Consider the following 18,810-nt stretch of genomic DNA (forward strand, 5'->3'; position numbering starts at 1 on the left):
GGTGAAACCCTGATGTAGATAACTTGAATGAGAGCTGAAGTAATGCTAGATTGAGCTCAAGCTCATGGAGAACATGGCTTTAATACCAAATGAAGGGAGAAGCCCAAGTGGAAGCAGGAGCAAGAGAAAGCAAGAGAGGTATGAGTTATGGTGGACGGAGCAAGAGAGCAAAAAGAGCACAATGTGTGATTGGCCTTGCCTTTATTCAAATGTCATTGAAAGAATAAAGAATGAAGTGACAGTGATAGGCGCTCATCACCTGTAATGTGCGGGTGTGGGTATTGTTAGTGTAGTAATACACGAGTGACTAGGCACATATGCCTTTACCTCTAACAATTTTAACAAACAAGGCCTTCCAAGCATTTGAATTTATGAATAACAATGCATGTAAAAAATAGCAAAAAAGGTTACTTTGTTTTAGAAACAAAAACCAAGACTCAATGTGGGTGTTAATAACTTAAACAAGACAAATGATAGTCATGTAAAAATTTGTTATTTTATATTGTTTGATGTTCAAGATAAAATTTCTAAACAAGAAGAGAGAAACTTTACTTTAAATATGAATTGCAATTATAAGTTGATTAGAGCTAATGATTAAGACCTATCTCGTAAAGAAAATGATCCTAAGGTGAATACAATTTTTCAATATGTATCTACTACTATATTATTTTGGTTGTAGGTCTGGGAAGCCCTGAATCTCTAGAGGGCTTCCCAAACACCTGAATCTCTAGAGGGCTTCCTAAACCTACCCCTTTTCTAAACTTCCCTTTTTAAATCTATACTACTATATTATTTTGCTTGTAGTTTCGTGAAGCCCTAAACCTCCAAAGGGCTTCTCTAACCTACCCCCCTTTCCAAACCTCTCTTTTTAAATTAAAATCCCCCCTCTCTCTCTCATGTGTAGGGCCTAGGCTCTCTCTCTCTCTCTCTCCCTCTTTTGGTTAGATTAACTTTTTAATTTAAAATTTTATTTTTAAAATTATCCTCTCTTTTTTTCTCTTTTTATTTTTAAAATTATTTCTTTCCCTTGTAATTAATTTTTTTAAAAAAGTTTTTTTCATTTAAAATTTTTTGACCGTTTTTTGCATACTTTGAGAGAGAGAGAGAGAGAGAGAGGAATAAGAAGAAGAGAGAATATGAATACACAAAGAGAAAGGATTGTAAAGAGAGAGAGAAGAAGAAGAAGAAGAAGTAGTAGTAGAAGAAGAAGAAGAAGAAGAAAAAGAAAAAAGAGGAAAAAGAGGGAGAGAGAGGGAAAAAGAGGAAAGAGAAAAGTATTTTTAAAATTAATCATTTTTTGACATAGTTTTTGACGAGAGAGAGAGAGAGAGAGAGAGAGAGAGAGAGAGAGAGAGAGAGAGAGAGAGAGAGAGAGAGAGAGAGAGAGAGAGAGAGAGAGGAAATAGAAAAATAGAGAGAAGAAAAAATATATATAGAGAAAAGAGAGAGGAAAAGGGGAGAGAGAGAGAGAGAGAGTGTGTGTGTGTGTGTAAAATGAAATAATGGTAGATGGCTCGTAATGAGAAAGAGAGGGAGATAGAAGAGAGGGGTTTTAAAATTGAGATTAGGTTTGGGCATACATTAGGTTTAGGAGGTCCTTTGAACCTCTCGAAGCTACAACCAACACAATACATAGTGTAGATATCAACCTTGATGAAAGATGTAGGTGAGTGTTGATATAATAATTTAAAATGTCTCCTTTAAATGTAAAAGAAGACATCCCACCTTTTTAGTAACAATTCCAAGGACAAATCACAAATAGATATTTTTTGAAGGATAAAATTCACAACATATAGTTGTGTGCAAATAGAAAAGTAGGGAGATATAATAGGAATATATATACATAGTGGGAACATTCCAAAGGTACTCAAGTGCATATCCTACTTTTGGGATATTGAACCCATGTGTTCAAATATGAGAGAGAGAGAGAGAGAGAGAGAGAGAGAGAGAGAGAGAGAGAGAGAGAGAGAGAGAGAGAGAGAACTTTAATGTTGAAATGCATCAAGAACAAAAAAGTACTGAAAAAAAAAAAGAACTTTCCCTCTATTAAGGCCCTTTTGAGGTTGTCAAAAATTAAAACACGACCAAATAGTAAGATGCGACCAAAAGTTTATGCATTAGTGGAGTTTCCCCTTACAAAAAGGGGGTACTTGTTTTATCAATGTTTTAGGTTTATTTGGATCTATGGGAATTTGATAATCTATAAAAGAGTGTATGCTTATAGATTACTAGTGGAAGAGGTCGGCCATTTCAACAAATGCAACTTGTTATGCCCGCAACTTGTTATGCCCGAAGCAACAACCCAATTGGTCGGGTATGTTGTATGCATGTGTGAAGGTTGGCTAGGCGGCTCAGAGGGCTACCTTTTGCTGACATGTGAAGAAATACCCATGAGGGTGAAAGACTTGCTTAACTTGTTATGAACTCTACCGTAGGGGAAAAATCAACTCATTTAAAAGAAAAGGATCTCGTTGTGAAACAATCATGATAATAGCCCATGCACATGGAGGTTTTATGTCTCCCCATGGTGAGCATTGCTTGATATCTATATAGAATATTTGTAACTATCGATTTTACAAGATTTCCTCTTGAAAATCACAAGGGAATTGTGTGGTATAAGCATCCTACAACGATCCAACCAAGAAGGTATTTATGTGTGGATAAACATTTGATGTCCCCTCACTTACTTCCATCATTCATTGTTGCTTACATGTGCATAAGCCGTCCTACCCTACTTGTCTTTCAAAGACGACATAATAAGAGCCACGTCGCACTTGGCTCTAGAGGGGGGAAGATAACCTCCCCCCCCACTCCCAGAACAAAAAAAAAATTGTGTCGCACCACAAAACGGCTAAGCGGAGTGGGGTTTTGGTAGCCATCCATCATCCCCACAGACCCTTACAGAAAAGGGAGTTTCAGGGAAGAGTTAGTGGGATTTGTAGTGAGCGTTGACTTCCATTCACTAGTAAGGCCATTGGTGAAGTTAGGCACCAATAGGAAAGAAATGACTCCTTGTTGTTAACCATTAATACTCAATATTTTGTCTGTAAATGGTTTTTGATCTCCTTGATGCAACTACAGGGAAGTGAGGGCTCTCAAAAGCTTAGGTTTGCATCGTAAGAGCTGGCGCGACCCAGCTCTAAGGCTCTTCGGAAGCTCATGTGTGAGGGCTACAGCTTACGAAAGCCTACGAGTCATGTATTGTTACCCAAAGTGTAAACTCCCTTGGGGCAGTCACTTTATACGGTAATTTGACCAAAAGTTTTGCCTTTCTTCGCTTGTAAAGGAAAGTGTCTGGACTCTGAGCTGAGCCTACGAAAGTCTACTAGTCCTTTATTGCCAGTCACCCAGGTCCCAACGTGTCTTTCTTCGCTTGTAAGGAAACGGTAAAGTGTCTAGATTCTGGAACTATTTTCGAACCAGTCTAAATAAAAGTACAGTCTGCTGCTTTATTTTGGAACCTGTTTCATCCCTCCTCGAGTCCCGCCCTCCGACCTTAAAATTGCTATTTCAGTTCCTCCTCGCGAGAGCCAGAACCGGCGCGTATCCCGCGGCTTTCTCCATCGTCTCAGGCATCGCCGTTTCCCCTTCCGCACGTTCTTCTGCTGTCGATGCCTGCACCCTCCCGTCTCTCCTTCAAGGTACGACAGAACGATCCTGGTTTCTTCCACCTTATGTCCAAATTTCTTCGTCTGCTGCTTTCTTGACCTTCTGAGTAAATGTATCTTGACTTCAGGTGAGTATCAATACACCTATATGATATGTGTGTTGAAGTAAGATGGATATGAATAGACCTATTAAGGACGTGCCTTGCCTTGAGATATGGTCCAGTACAACCGTATTATGAGTTCAGATGATTATGCCTTTTAAAACGTGTCTCACTACATTGAGATACGGTACAATAGAAATGTTTTATGATATGATTTAAGGTAAAATTGAATCGACATACCCGAGATGTGTTTTGAAGCGAGATGGATATGAATAGACCTATTTAAGAAGTGTCTCACATTAACATATCTGTTAGTTCTGTTGAAATGCGTTTAGATAGGCTATATGGAGTCAATCTTGTATTTGTGAAAGTGACATCTGTTTTGCCCGTGAGTTAATATTAACTTAACAATTAAGACGCTTTCATCTATTTGGAATGATATGGATATTTGGGATTAAAGTCCCTTTGCCATGTGTCTTGACAAATGTATGTGGCGGGGCATGTAGCTGATGTTGCGTAAAGACTCCACATTGAATTGAACTGCCTGCTTGCTTGGATTCCTATGAGGCAGCACAACTTGATCCATATCCTGTCTTCTTCACATCCTGTGACAAAAAGACGGCATCTTCAATGACTATCAATTGGGCTATAATTTTAGTTGATATTGTTAGCAGAGTATTTGTCAACTCATGTGTGAGTCTGAGCTTGATCTGGGCTGGGCATTTTTATTAGGTATTTTATGGTGTGGCATTTTATGCCATTGGAGCATTTTATGCACCAGTCGACCAGCATTAATGCTGTCCGACTAGCATTATTGCTCCCCACTTTTTCAGCCTATTTATACTCAGTGGCTCCTCCTCAGTCAGTCACTTCATTTTCACCATCTGCAGACTCTGTGGAGAGAGGAGCCAGTGCCAGTGCCCATGCAGCCAGTGACTCACTGTTGTATGCGACTCTCTCGTATTCAGATATATGGATTCCATTTCCCGTGCATACATCTGAGTTCTCATCTGTATTGTGTTCTTTTCTTTTTTCTCTTTTTGTCTTGTGTTTCAGCAGTTTATTTCAGCACATGTTTATGCTTCCACCGCTGCTCCACTTTTAACATGGTATCAGTTTTCAGGATTTGTGTTTCTGCTGTGTTTTATTGCTGATTTCAGGACTGTTTTGTACCCGTGCTGATCAGACGACTACTGTAGCAGCCAGGCGACCTGTTTTGGGGCTGTTTTCAGCCTGCGTTTTTTACAGTTTTGCCATCGTCTGCTGCCTACGCACCCTCTGCTGCCTGCGTTTTTCATCTGCAGCTGCTGGCGACAATTTTCTACCTGTTTTTCTGCAGTTTATAGCCTGCGTTTTGCTGATTCAGCATCTCTCATGGCTGGGTGACTGGTAATTCGGGCCGTTTTTGCTGTTTTTGGCAGTTTTTGACTGATTTTTAGCCTTTCTGCAGCAGATTTTGTCTTCTATTGAACAGATTTTGGGTTATATTGCATGTGAACTCTCATTTTCTGCAGTTTGTGCTTGTGTTTTGGTTGTGTTTCCTCTCTAAATTCCATCTCTTCTCTACTTCTCTTCTTATCCTCTCCATATGGCTCTTCCGTGCACTTCCACTGATGATAAGTTACATGGACCTGATTATCTCACATGGAGTGCTGTCATGAAAGCTTGGTTTGTGCAGAAGCGGCTATGGTATATCGTCTGTGGAGCTATTGCTCGACCTCTCCGTCCTTTTCCTCTTCCTGAAGACTTTGATGAGGACAACCATGAGGAAGCGGTGCTCACATGGGACTCGGACGATGCCCGTGCTTACTCGGCGGTGCTTCGGTGTATTTCTAAAGCGGTCTTACCGGCGGTTACCTCCTGTAGGACATCTCCTGAAGTATGGCAGAAGTTGCAGCAGATGTACGAGGCACCTTCCACCATGCGGGCCGTCACACTTTATGGCCAGCTCCAGCAGATGAAGTTTGAGCCGAAAGATACTATTCAGTCTTTTCTTCTTTGTGTTACGTAGATACAGGACCAGCTTCGGCACATGCAATCTGCTCTTCCCGAGGTGCATCTTGTCGGGAAGGTCCTCTACAAGCTCCCCCAGGAGTTTGATGGAGTGGCCAATGCTTTGCGGGCGCAGACATCATCGACTCCTGTCAGTTTTACACATATGACCTCGATGCTTCTTGAGCATGAGGCATCCTTGAGATTACAGGGGCGGCTTCCGGCACATTATGGAGGTGAGGCTTATGTAGCTTCAGAGAGGGGTGACGGGAAGAAGAAGTCGAAGGCCCAGTGTTACCACTGTGGCAAGAAGGGACATTTGCGGAAGGACTGCAAGAAGTTAGCGGCTTCCAGAAAGAAGGAGCAGAAGACTTAGCGGGATGCTGACTCTACCGATGAGTCCGACTCAGATCCTCCAACCAAGGTGAAGTCCAAGGCGCGGAAGGGATCCTCTTCTTCGGATCGCGAGAAGGGCTTGGTGGCCCCTTCCTCGGCTGCTTTCTAGTGGTGGTGATGAGGTCATTCCTCACGACTCTCTTATGCCAGAGAGGGAGTGTGAGCGGGTGTTCAGATGGGGCAGCCGCGCCTCATCTATACTTTTATACAGGTGCACAGGTTCCAGAGAGGGACGTCCCTGACGCATCGACTTCAGTTTGGCGGAATCAAATCCTGGAGCTGGGATTGACATCCAGGTTCATGCTGAGCTGGTTATCTGACAGAGAGCGGGAGGCTTTCGTCTGAGCTCACATGAGGGGACACTTTGGCGGTCTGGCCAAAGGCGGGGACTCCATGGTCACATATGTTCAGAGGCATTTTTGACAAGATGGTTTTGTATGCTACTGCGAGACATTGGTGATGGACACAGAGACATTCTATGATCTTCTCTATTTTCAGGTGTTTGGTATGATCGACATCGACATCAAGTTCTCTTCGAGGCACCTTGGTGGTGGCTTGATCACCCACTTCTTGGGTATCCATGGTTCTACTTGGTGGTTATATGTTGTATAGTTTCTGATTCCCTTTTCATTGTACTATTGTATTTTATCAGATCACCCATGATCTGAGAGAGGGTGTTAGCAGAGTATTTGTCAGCTCATGTGTGAGTCTGAGCTTGATCTGGGCTGGGCATTTTTATTAGGTATTTTATGGTGTGGCATTTTATGCCATTGGAGCATTTTATGTACCAGTCGACCAGCATTAATGCTGTCCGACCAGCATTATTGCTCCCCACTTTTTCAGCCTATTTATACTCAGTGGCTCCTCCTCATTCAGTCACTTCATTTTCACCATCTGCAGACTCTGTGGAGAGAGGAGCCAGTGCCAGTGCCCACGCAGCCAGTGACTCACTGTTGTATGCGACTGTCTCGTATTCAGATATATGGATTCCATTTCCCGTGCATACATCTGAGTTCTCATCTGTATTGTGTTCTTTTCTTTTTTCTCTTTTTGTCTTGTGTTTCAGCAGTTTATTTCAGCACATGTTTATGCTTCCACCGCTGCTCCACTTCTGACAGATATTTGTATCCATTAGATTGTTGAACCCCATGCAAAAATATATGCAGTTTTTAGAGCCATCACTCGTGTAAGTTTATAATTTTGAAGAAACATGTTCACCAATGAATGGGTAAAATGAAGAAAAGCCTTGATGGTTGGGAATTGTGGAACCAAGCGTATTCAATAGCAAGTTGACATTGGTGTAGAAACTCAATGGTTATGTATGATCCATGTTAGAAACTAGTGAATTAGGAGTATCTATGCTTAATGCATTAATGTGCATAGGTGGAGGCTGCAAAATAGGGTGCATTATTATATGATATAGAAGCATCAATGATATATAGCATCTAACACAACTATGCAACTATGAATGATTGGATGATATCATGATTGACAAGGATTGTTTAACACACTTGCTTGTTTGCAACTTTGCACTCAGTCGCTTACTCACACAATTGCATGTATATGTGCTTACACATTTTCCAGCTTATCAAGGTCTTTACATGAAGTAGATGATCTCAAGTGCATTTGCTTTATCTACAACATTGCATTTGAGATTTATTTAATTCATTCACCTTCAATACCATACTCTGGATGGCTATATTTTGACAAAGATTCGAGGTAGAAATGGCTCTTTATAAATTTTTGATGAGGGATCTCGCAAGGTCATAAGCTTTTCTATCTTACAATTTTTAAAAGCTAATTAGTGGGTCAAGCATGACTCTCCCTCCATCTTGGGCACTTTTTTTGGGCTTCAAAGGGAGAGTTGAGCAATTAAAATCAAGGCTAGCATTAATAAATAATTGTGATGCATTTACACTTGGTTTTTGCTACTCAAATTGAGTCCAAAAAGCTTTATTTATAATTAAAAGGATTTAATTCATGATAGGACAAATGGGCTAAAATTGCCTATAAAGGGGCTTGTTGTGGACATTCCACTATCGCTTTTTTAAACCATTCTCATCTACTTTTCTTTTCTTATTTGCTCTTTCTCTTCTGTGAGTCCCACTTTCTCTTTTCCCCCAAATCCTCCTCTCCCCTTTCTCCCCTGGGTTGCCTTGTCGAGCTAAAAATGCATTGCAAATTAATTAGCTCTTTAAAACAGCCCCAAAGTATATAAATAACCAAAAGTTTCATTAGTTGGATGCCATGAAGGATCAGTATGCTATTGGTTCGAATTTTGCCAATGTGACGGTTAGCTTTGCATGAGTATTTTGTGCTTAGAGATGGTTTTCTAATGATGCATGGATGACTGTATATCACAAAGTAGTTGAAGCCAACAATGATCATTGAGAGTCATGCTACTCCTCATGCAAGGCATAGAGGGATTGATACCACAGTCAAAGTAGTGGAGCATTTCTCTTATTGGCCAACTTTGAGGTACGATATAGAGCAGTTCATTAGGACATACATTGTATATTAATAAGTTAAGCATGTTAGGTAAAAGATGTTGGGTTTGTTGTAGCCCTTGGCTATTCTAAACATGCCTTGACAGAGTATTGCTATGGATTTTATCTTTGAGTTTCCTAGCACATCTACAGGGAATGATGGGATATAGACTATCATTTGCAGGTTCAACAAATGGGCCCATTTTATTTCAATGCGGAAAAAGATAAAGACTGATCATACAACATGTTTATTTTTGTAGGATATATATAAGTATCATGGCATGCAAGAGTCGATCGTCAGTGATTGAGATTCTTGGATGATCAGTTTATTTTGGAAGGGGTTGTTTGAGAATATGGGTACCATGTTGAACTTCTCATCATCCTTCTATCTGTAGATAAATGATCAATATAAAGAGGCAAATTCCACAATGTAAAATCTTTTGAGGTGTTATGTATCAGAGCATAAAACATAGTGGGAGCAGTATTTGCCATTGGTAGAGTTTGCATATAATAATACGGTATATGGTTCTACTAGCAAAGCTCCATTTGAGGTTATAAAGGGTGGTAAAAAGGTGCCACGTATTTTATATACTAAGAGTAAGATCTTTAAGGTTGATCATTATGTGGATAGCTCGGATGCAGCCTATGCAAGGATAAAGTATGCACTTCAAAAATCTCGGGAAAGGTAGAAGAAGGCAGCTGATTGCCATAAACAAGGCTAAAAAAGATAAAAGGTAGAGAGGTTTAATTTGAAGTTAAGTATGAGATATTATGGGCCTTTCCAAGTGTTGGAGAAGATCAACAGTGCTGCTTATTGGCTGAAATTACCCACACATTGGTGGATACACAATGTGTTTCATGTTAGTTTGTTGAGGTCTTTTCATGATGATGTATCAGAGAATGTATCTACTGAAATTTAGTCTAAGGTCCAGGAATTGGATAAGATATTGGTGTAAAATATTACACGGCGCAACGAACAGAATCTGAGAAAGAGATAGAGAGTACACAACAGATAAGAGGAGAATCAGTAAATTCTTTAACTTCAAACAACTGATACAAAGATGGCTCTGTCCACCCATGCGCTTCCACTGTGTGAAGCTTAGATGGCGATCTAGACAGAAGATAGGTGAAGAGCTTAAGGCTAGCTGGAACAACAACTCTGACTGGGTGAAAGATGAGAGTGAGATGGCTGCGAAGGGGTTTAGCTTTTATAGCCCGCGAAGGTCGTTAGGTCGGCCTGCTGACCGACCTACCATATGAGCCTCCACTAGTCGGCCCAGGAAATATTCCCTTTACCATCGATGCAATGTGCCTCAAGTTGCTACCAGCTTAACCACTCTGTCTAACCCAAAGATTAGACCCACAACAGTCACCTTTTTGCCATCCGGTCACATAGACCTCATCTGATATACAAGTCAGGACTCAACCAATGTCCGGGCTCACATTTGGCTTCTCCTCATAATGGGGGCCTTACAACTTTGAGCACCATGGATCATTGGTAGCATCTAATGAGGGTGGGGCATTGATCATATCTAACACTCCCCCTCAATGTCCACCCATAGGTGAACTATCTCCTCAGCCCAATGCCGAGTCTCTGAAGATGAACTTGAAGCAGATCCTTCGTAAGTGCTTTGGTGAAGATATCTGCTCCATTCTCCTCTGTTGGACAGTAGACCAATTCCACTATCCCATCCTCCATCAAATCACGCACATAGTGATACTAAATCTCTATATGTTTGGTACGTGCATGAAACACTAGATTTTTGGCAATGGCGATGTAACTCTGATTGTCACATCTCAGCACAGTTGGTTCTTCATCCTGCACTCCCATATGCCATAGAATCCTTCTCAACCATACGGCCTCACATGCAGCAAAACAAGCTGCCTTGTACTCTGCTTCAGTAGAAGACAATGCCACTGTTGGTTATTTCTTACTAATCCAAGAGAAAATTCCTGAACCCAAAGAGAAACAATAACCAGAAACTGACTTCCTGGAATCAATGTCTCTTGCCCAATCTGAGTTACAGTTCCCCACAAGAGAAGTTCCGAAATTGTATGTGATACCATAGTCAAGAGTTTTCTTCAAGTATCTGAGCACCCGCATCCCAGCCTTCCAATGACTCTCATGAGGTTTGTTTGAGAACCTGCTCAAAACACCAACAGCAAAACTGATATCTGGTCTGGTGTTACACAAGTAGATCAGACTGCCGACCAACCTCCTATATCTCCCAATGTCTGCTAGTGCTGATGTATCCTCGACGGATAACTTTGCATTCACCTCCATAGGTGTAGCTATCTCCTTGCACTCGGTCATGCCAAATGCCTTCAAGATCTCCCATGCATACTTCTTCTGAGAGATGAAGATCTTTCCTGGCTCTTGCCAGACTTCAATCGCCAAACAATAGTGCAGCAAGTCCAAGTCTGTCATTTCAAACTCAGAACTCAAAGCCTTTCGAGTTTGGTTGATCATATCTTCATAGTCACTTGTAATAAGAAGGCCGTCCACATATAGGACAATTACTATAGACTTTTTACCATCCCTGTAAACATACAAGTTAGCATCTGAGGTACATCTTTTGAAGTTTAGATTTAAAAAGAACCTATCTATCCGTTGGTACCATGCTCTGGGGGCTTGTTTCAGCCCATACAATGCCTTCTTCAGTTTACACACTTTGTTCTCAGAATGGGGGGTCTCAAACCCTGGTGGCTGAGCCACGTACACCTCCTCCTTGAGGTCACCATTTAAGAACGCTGACTTAGCATCCATTTGGTACACTGGCCACTTCTTGTGGGCAGCCACTGCAAGTACCGTGCGAATAGTGGTCATTCTGGCAGTTGGAGCAAATGACTTTGGAAAATCAAACCCTTCAACTTGTGAAAATCCTTGGGCAACCAGTCTAGCTTTGTACTTTTCTAAGGTACCATTAGCCTTGTACTTTACCTTCCAGATCCACTTGGTGCCAATAACCTTCCGCTTTGCTGGTCGATCCACTAGCTCCCAAGTGTCATTCTTCATTATGCTGTCATACTCCGCCTGCATAGTAGCCTTCCATGATGGATTTGCAAGTGCTTCTTCTAAGTCAGTTGGCTCCTTTACTTCTCTCATAATCTCAACCATCAAGGCCATATTGACTATGTGAGCAGAAGCCCTCCTTTGCTCCTCTATTCTGTGAGACCTCCTTGGTCCGTCTGCCTTCTCCTCAACAGATGCAGGCATAGGATTATTGTGGTCATAGAGCTGCTTCACCCAGCGCGGCAATGGCTTTTTCGGTGGGGTGATGTCAGGTTGGTGAACTTTTTCCTCATCATCTGAAGATGATGCTTCCTTCTTCTTAAGGATAGGGATAGCTCTCGGGACAGGTTCATAGTGGACTGCTTTTTCGCTTGATGATAAAGTGGAAGAACTTGCCTTCTCCTCCTCCACTGTATGCGGCTCCTCCTTGAACACCACATCACGGCTTGCGATGATCTTCTTTGCCTCTTGGTCATATAATTTGTAAGCCTTTTGCTCATCACTATAACCCAAGAAGATACATTTTTTGCTTTTTGGTTGTAACTTGTTTCTCTTCTCATCTGGAACATGTGCATAACATTCACATCCAAAAATTCTGAAATGTGAGACAGATGGTTTCTTACCAGTGTAAGCCTCATGAGGTGTTTTTCCCTTGAGAGCCTTTGTATAGCTCCGATTTAGAATGTAGACTGCAGTATTAACAGCTTTAGCCCAAAAATGGTTAGGCAATCCCTTGCCCTTTAGTATGCATCTTGCCATCTCCACAATGGTGCGATTCCTGCGTTCCACAATACCGTTCTGTTGAGGTGTGTGAGGCGTCGTCAATTGATGCTTGATCCCTTTGCTCTTGCAAAAGCCTTCAAGCTCCTTTGAGTTGAACTCACCACCACCATCTGTTCTAAATTTCTTCACATTTTTCCCTGTTTCATTCTCAACAAGTATTAGCCGTTCTTTAAACTTACCAAAAGCTTGAGCCTTATCACGAAGGAAGTACACCCACATCTTCCTACTGTAGTCGTCGACAATCAACATAAAATAAGAAGATCCCCCCAAGGCTTGTGTAGGCATCTTACTACACAAGTCAGCATGCACTAACTCTAGAGGAGCCTGTGCTCTATTCTTGCTTTCTTGTGGAAATGCCTTTCTCTGTTGCTTGCCCATCATACAAGCTTCACATGGTTCCTTCAATTCAGTTATTGTAGGTAGGTGAGCAACCATACCTTGCTTTTGTATCTCCTTCAATACTGCAAATCCGATGTGTCCAAACCTTTCATGCCAAAGCTTACTTGTGCCCACTCCAGCGGTTGCTGTAAGAGCACTTAGCTCATACAGGTTGTTCCTTCTTTCTCCTTTGCCAACAATTGTGCCAGCACTATCAATAATTTCTGCACTTGTCTTCTTGAACCTCACTTCATGACCAAGATCAGTTATGGCAGCAACTGATAAGAGATTTCTCCTGATTTCGGGAACATACAACACATTTGAAAGCTTTTTGACTTCACCATTTGCAGCAACAAAAGAAATAGTACTTGTGCCCGCAGCAGGGCATTTAGCATCATTTCCAACCGTCACAGTGATGGATTCTTGTAGAGGTTGCATAGAACTGTATAGACCTTTCTTGTTGGTCATGTGACGGGACGCCCCACTATCCAATACCCATGAGTCAGTGGTAGATTCTTCTTGCGCCGAGGAGCACACTTCCTCAATGGTCGCCATGAATAATTCCAACTCTGCTTCAGCCGTATTGGCTGTCTCTTTTCCTTTACTTTTAAGGGTACCATTCTTTTTATCTGCCTTCTTGACACGACAATCTGCAATTGCATGTCCTTTCTTCTTGCAGTAGAAGCACTCTCCTTGAAACTTCTTCTTGCCGCCCTTCTTCTTTTTGTCACCATCATTTTTGGTGGAGGAAACACATTTGCCTTTTGCATTGGCAGAGAATGCAGCATCTCCATTGTTGCTTTCTTCTCGGGCTTTCAGCCTCAACTCCTCCTCCATTAATAATGCACAAAACTCCTCAAAAGTCAAAGCTTGAGGTCTCACCTGAGTATTAAGGGCAGTTACTAGTCCATCAAACTTTTGTGGACAAATCCGAAGACACCTCCGAGCTAGCTCTTCGCTAGTCTTTTGTATCCTAGCGCCAGCCATCTGGTCGCACAGATTCTTAATCGGAGTGATGAATGCTTCAACTGTCTCTCCTTCAGCAAACCTCTCCGTTGCTAGTTGATTCTCCAAGTTTTGAATCTTTGTTTGGTTTCGTGTTTCATACTGACTCCTTAGTACATTCCAAGCCTCTGACGCTTTGGTTGTATGCTGAATCAAAGTCAAAACACTGTTAGAACAGCTTATAACTAAGGCACACAATGCATCTGCATTCCTTCGTTTCCAAGCTCGTAGAAGATCTGCATTCAGAGGAATCATCACACTAGGATTTGATGGGTCGGGGGTAGGCTGTGGTTCTGTGTCAGTCCCCAGCATAGTCTCCAAAAGCTCATAAGAATCAAGGATAGTTGTAATTTTGAACTTCCACAAGGTGTAGTTTGTACCATCTAACTTGCCTTCGCTGAAGGTTGGTGGACGAATCCTCAGTGTTTGAATAGCCGGTACAGCAACACCACCTCCTGCACTGCTTCCGGAAGTCGACATAGTTTCTCTTTGCTGTTGAAGCCTTTGCCTCTTGCACGCTCTCCGATCTCTAGAGCCCCCTGGGCTCTGATACCATGTAAAATATTACACGGCGCAGTGAACAGAATCTGAGAAAGAGATAGAGAGTACACAACAGATAAGAGGAGAATCAATAAATTCTTTAACTTTAAACAACTGATACAAAGATGGCTCTGTCCACCCGTGCGCTTCTACTGTGTGAAGCTTAGATGGCGATCTAGACAGAAGATAGGTGAAGAGCTTAAGGCTAGCTGGGACGACAACTCTGACTGGGTGAAAGATGAGAGTGAGATGGCTGCGAAGGGGTTTCGCTTTTATAGCCCGCGAAGGTCGTTAGGTCAGCCTGCTGACCGACCTACCATATGAGCCTCCACTAGTCGGCCCAGGGAATATTCCAGGAAATATTCCCTTTACCATCGGGCCCTTACACCACAACTCGATGCAATGTGCCTCGAGTTGCTACCAGCTTAACCACTCCATCTAACCCAAAGATTAGACCCACAACAGTCACCTTTTTGCCATCTGGTCACATAGACCTCATCTGATATACAAGTCAGGACTCAACCAATGTCCGGGCTCACATTTGGCTTCTCCTCATAATGGGGGCCTTACAACTTTGAGCACCATGGATCATTGGTAGCACCTAATGAGGGTGGGGCATTGATCATATCTAACAATTGGTACTTGAGTAGATTTGGTACTTGAGTAGATTTTAGTACATAAGGAAAGAAAGGTTAGAGGTAGAGTTTCTAGAAGGTATTTGGTGAAGTTTTAGAACTATTCACCAATGCATGCCAAATGGATGGAAGGGGATGACTTGGCAGACTATCCTTAGCTGTTGTAGCTTTACGTTGATGCCTTTCAGTTTGAGTCGACTTTGGATCAGGCTTAAGTAGGTTCAATAAGGTAGGGGTCCAAAGCAATGTTGGATGCTTAAGGGGGAGGTAGTGTTAGCAGTCATGTTTATCATGCCTTGTCATCTCCTACCTGTGAGCCTCAGTCTGAGTCAGACGAGGACATTAGGAGCTCTGACATGTCTGTCATGTGTTATGATGGGGGAGGCTAGTCACTCTCGACTGGCTGTCTTAGGTTGTGTATTTCTTTTTGGCCTCTTTTAGTGGGCAGCCACTGGCTGCCCAGTCACTTTTTGGTCACTGTTGTGGGGCGCCCATTTTAGGGCATTTTTAGGGTTTGCGCCCATTTTAGGGTTAGGGTTAGGGTTTGTCCTTTTGCCTATTTATAGGCAGCCCCCCTCCCCACTTGATCACTTGTCTTCTTGCAGATTCCGACACTCCTTCTCCCCCGTGTTGGTGCTGCCATCATCATCAGCTTGATCTGGTGCCCTCACTGACGCTGTGGGCTGCGTGCAGGGACTGATCAGTCTCCTTCCGCCTTCCCGTTTGTATTCAGCATTCATTTCAGTCAGTGCAGATTTCTCTTCCTTATTTTCTGCTTTCTCTCTATCTCTCTTCCTCCGTGTTCGTATTTCCTCTTCCGCAGTGCACTCTCACATGGTATTAGAGCCGAAGGAGAGTACACGGAGCTGAGATTTATGCGGGAGAACACCCAGAACTTTGCGTTTGCTGGTCAATGCGTCTCCAACAGCTGAGGCGTCACCTTCTGTACCATCTTCTTGATCAAGGCGGCCTGTTTTGGTGTCAACCTATTTGCGTTTGCTGCTGGCGTCATCCCCAAATTTGCGTTTTCAGCCTGGGCGGCCCTCCTCTAGCTGGGCGACACTCCTCCAGCCTGCGCCTTGCTGTTCGGGCTGTTGTTCCATCTTCAGGTTGCTCTTTTCCTGCTGGCGACCTATTCCTAGGCTGCTTTTTGAGGCAGGAGGCTGTTTTTATCTGTGGTGATTGCATCGTTAGCATTTGCGTTTGACATCATTCTTGTGTTCTGTGCAAGGCGGCCAGCTCAAGAGCTTCTAGTGTTTGTGTTTCGGCACCGGCAACCTTCCCTTGTTGTGCTTTGGTGTTTGCAGATATCGAAGATGTCTTCTCATCAGTTTACGGGCTTTGATGACTCAGATGACGAGCTTTTGTCTCGATACTGATCTGAACGGAGGCGTGATTTCTATCACATGGACCGTCGTCCGGAGTCTATTCCTCTTTCCCGTCCCCCTTCTATTCATGTATCTCGGCGAGCCCCTTCCAGTGGGCCGAAGATGCAGCCTTTGGTACCCCCTGTACAGGTACCCGTACTTCCTCAGCTGCCCAAAGAGGACCGGTTGGATGGCTCCAACTTTTCTCTATGGTCCTACAAGGTGGAGTGTATCTTGGACTCCTTCGATCTTTGGGAGCTTGTTTCTGTTCCTATTCCCCGGCCTTAGGTGGATCCCGCAGATGGGACATCTATGGATCGTGCAGCATTATGGGATCGGCTCAATTCTAGAGCCAGATCTTTCCTCTTTCTGAGTTTGCAGGATTCTGTCCTTGTTCATGTTCACAGGTTGAAGACTGCAGCAGACGTGTGGAGAAAGCTCGCGTCTCTCTAACAACAGAAGACGTTTGCCCACCGGATATCTCTCGAAAAGAAGTTGCGGATGCTCGCTATTGATGATAGTCCTTCCATGAAGGACCACATCAACAGATTACAGGATATGAGGGATGAGCTTGCATCCCTCGGTCGGACGATATCTTCTGAAGACATGGCTATGATTCTCTTGACTCAGCTGCCATCGCCTCGGTTTGATGTCTTCTACACCAGCCTTTTTACATCGAGGACCCGTGAGAAGCTTCGATGGGAGGAGCTATCCCCGCTTGTCTTGGAGCATGACGAGCGACTCAGAGAGGTCAGTGCTAGTGGATCCGACTCCACTAGAGCCTTTGTTGCAGGTTTGGGAGGACAGAAGAAGAAGAAGAAGAAGTCAAAGGCTAAGAAGGACAGTTCTTCAAGCTCTGACTTAGATTTAGAGAGACCGAAGTGCCCACACTGTGGGAAAGGGACACATCCCGAGGAGAAATGCTGGAAGAAGTACCCTTACCTTCTTCCGGGAGCGACGGGTGGATCTACATCGGAGCCTTCTTCTACCTCTACACCAGCTGTTACCCATGAGTCAATGTTCCTTCATATCCATGCTTTGGAGGAGGATCCTTCTTCCGTGGCTGCAGTGTCTTCTGCGCAGCCTTGGTTAGTGGATAGTGGTGCTTCGAGTCATATGACTCCCAGAGGTGATTTGTTATAGGATCTTCATCCATTAGAGGGTTCAGTCACTGTTGGTGACATTTTATCGGTGCCTATTAGTGGTGTTGGCACATTGGCTTTGTTTACCGACCGACCTTCGCGCTCCTTTTCACAGGCCCTACATGTTTCGGATTTGGGCCTTCCCCTCCTCTCAGTTTATGGCCTTACGAGGCTTGGCACACGAGTGATCTTCACTGAGCATGCCGTTGTTATTGAGGATTCTCTTACAGGAGCTGTCTTATCCATAGGTTGGCAGGAGAGCGGGCTTTATCGGCTCCATTCCCCTTCTTTGATGCAGGGTCCTCCGAGGCAGTCTATTGCTACACCCGTTCCCACTTGTGCACCTTCTATTCCACAGGTTCCTTCCCATTCCCCACCTTCTCCTCCAGTGGTTCCCTCGTACCCCCCATCCCTTTTAGCGGGGGACGATCTCGGTGATGCGGCTGTGGATTCCCTGGCCCCTAGTGTTCTAGAGAGGGATTCCCAGGATCGTGAGGAGCTCCTTCAGCGGCAGTCTACATCGACGGACTTCATCGACATTGGCATTCCTCTTGCCACCCCAGGATCTATTTCCTCTTCGGCCTTCAGCCACATCCAGGATCTGAGAGGGGGTGTTAGCAGTCATGTTTGTCATGCCTTGTCATCTCCTGCGTGTGAGCCTCAGTCTGAGTCAGACGAGGACATTAGGAGCTCTGACATGTCTGTCATGTGTTATCATGGGGGAGGCTAGTCACTCTCGACTGGCTGTCTTAGGTTGTGTATTTCTTTTTGGTCTCTTTTAGTGGGCAGCCACTGGCTGCCCAGTCACTTTTTGGTCACTGTTGTGGGGCGCCCATTTTAGGGCATTTTTAGGGTTTGCGCCCATTTTAGGGTTAGGGTTAGGGTTTGTCCTTTTGCCTATTTATAGGTAGTCCCCCTCCCCACTTGATCACTTGTCTTCTTGCAGATTCCGACACTCCTTCTCCCCCGTGTTGGTGCTGCCATCATCATCAGCCTGATCTGGTGCCCTCACTGACGCTGTGGGCTGCGTGCAGGGACTGATCAGTCTCCTTCCGCCTTTCCGTTTGTATTCAGCATTCATTTCAGTTAGTGCAGATTTCTCTTCCTTATTTTCTGCTTTCTCTCTCTCTCTCCCTCCGTGTTCGTATTCCCTCTTCCGCAACGCACTCTCACAAGTAGCACTTCCACTCCGCCCATTATAGACAGCTCTTATGTACAGTGGATCTCGGATGTATTGTGTATATATCCAAGGTACTGTGCTGATAGTATTTCTACCATGAGGTCACTACTCAATGTACTAGTCATTATGAGATGTATGCATATATGTATGGTTTTTATTGCACCTCTAAAACTATACATTTCCA

At 43.6% G+C, this 18,810-nt stretch overlaps 1 protein-coding gene across 6 annotated transcripts in view; it reads left to right on the forward strand.

Annotated features, from left to right (window-relative positions):
- Positions 1-3,369: 3,369 nt before the first annotated feature.
- LOC148018038 (inositol transporter 1-like) overlaps positions 3,370-18,810 on the forward strand; it is a 57,811-nt gene continuing 42,370 nt past the window's right edge. For all 6 annotated transcript variants that reach the window (XM_087661371.1, XM_087661368.1, XM_087661373.1 and 3 more), the window contains exon 1: positions 3,370-3,641. The gene's annotated coding sequence lies outside the window, so the exon portion shown is untranslated. The remainder of the gene's footprint in view (positions 3,642-18,810) is intronic.

The sequence above is a fragment of the Lygodium microphyllum genome, chromosome 21 (genome assembly GCF_053477565.2).
Source record: "Lygodium microphyllum isolate KBCC chromosome 21, Lygodium_microphyllum_v1.1.10, whole genome shotgun sequence".
Classification (NCBI taxonomy): Eukaryota; Viridiplantae; Streptophyta; class Polypodiopsida; order Schizaeales; family Lygodiaceae; genus Lygodium; species Lygodium microphyllum.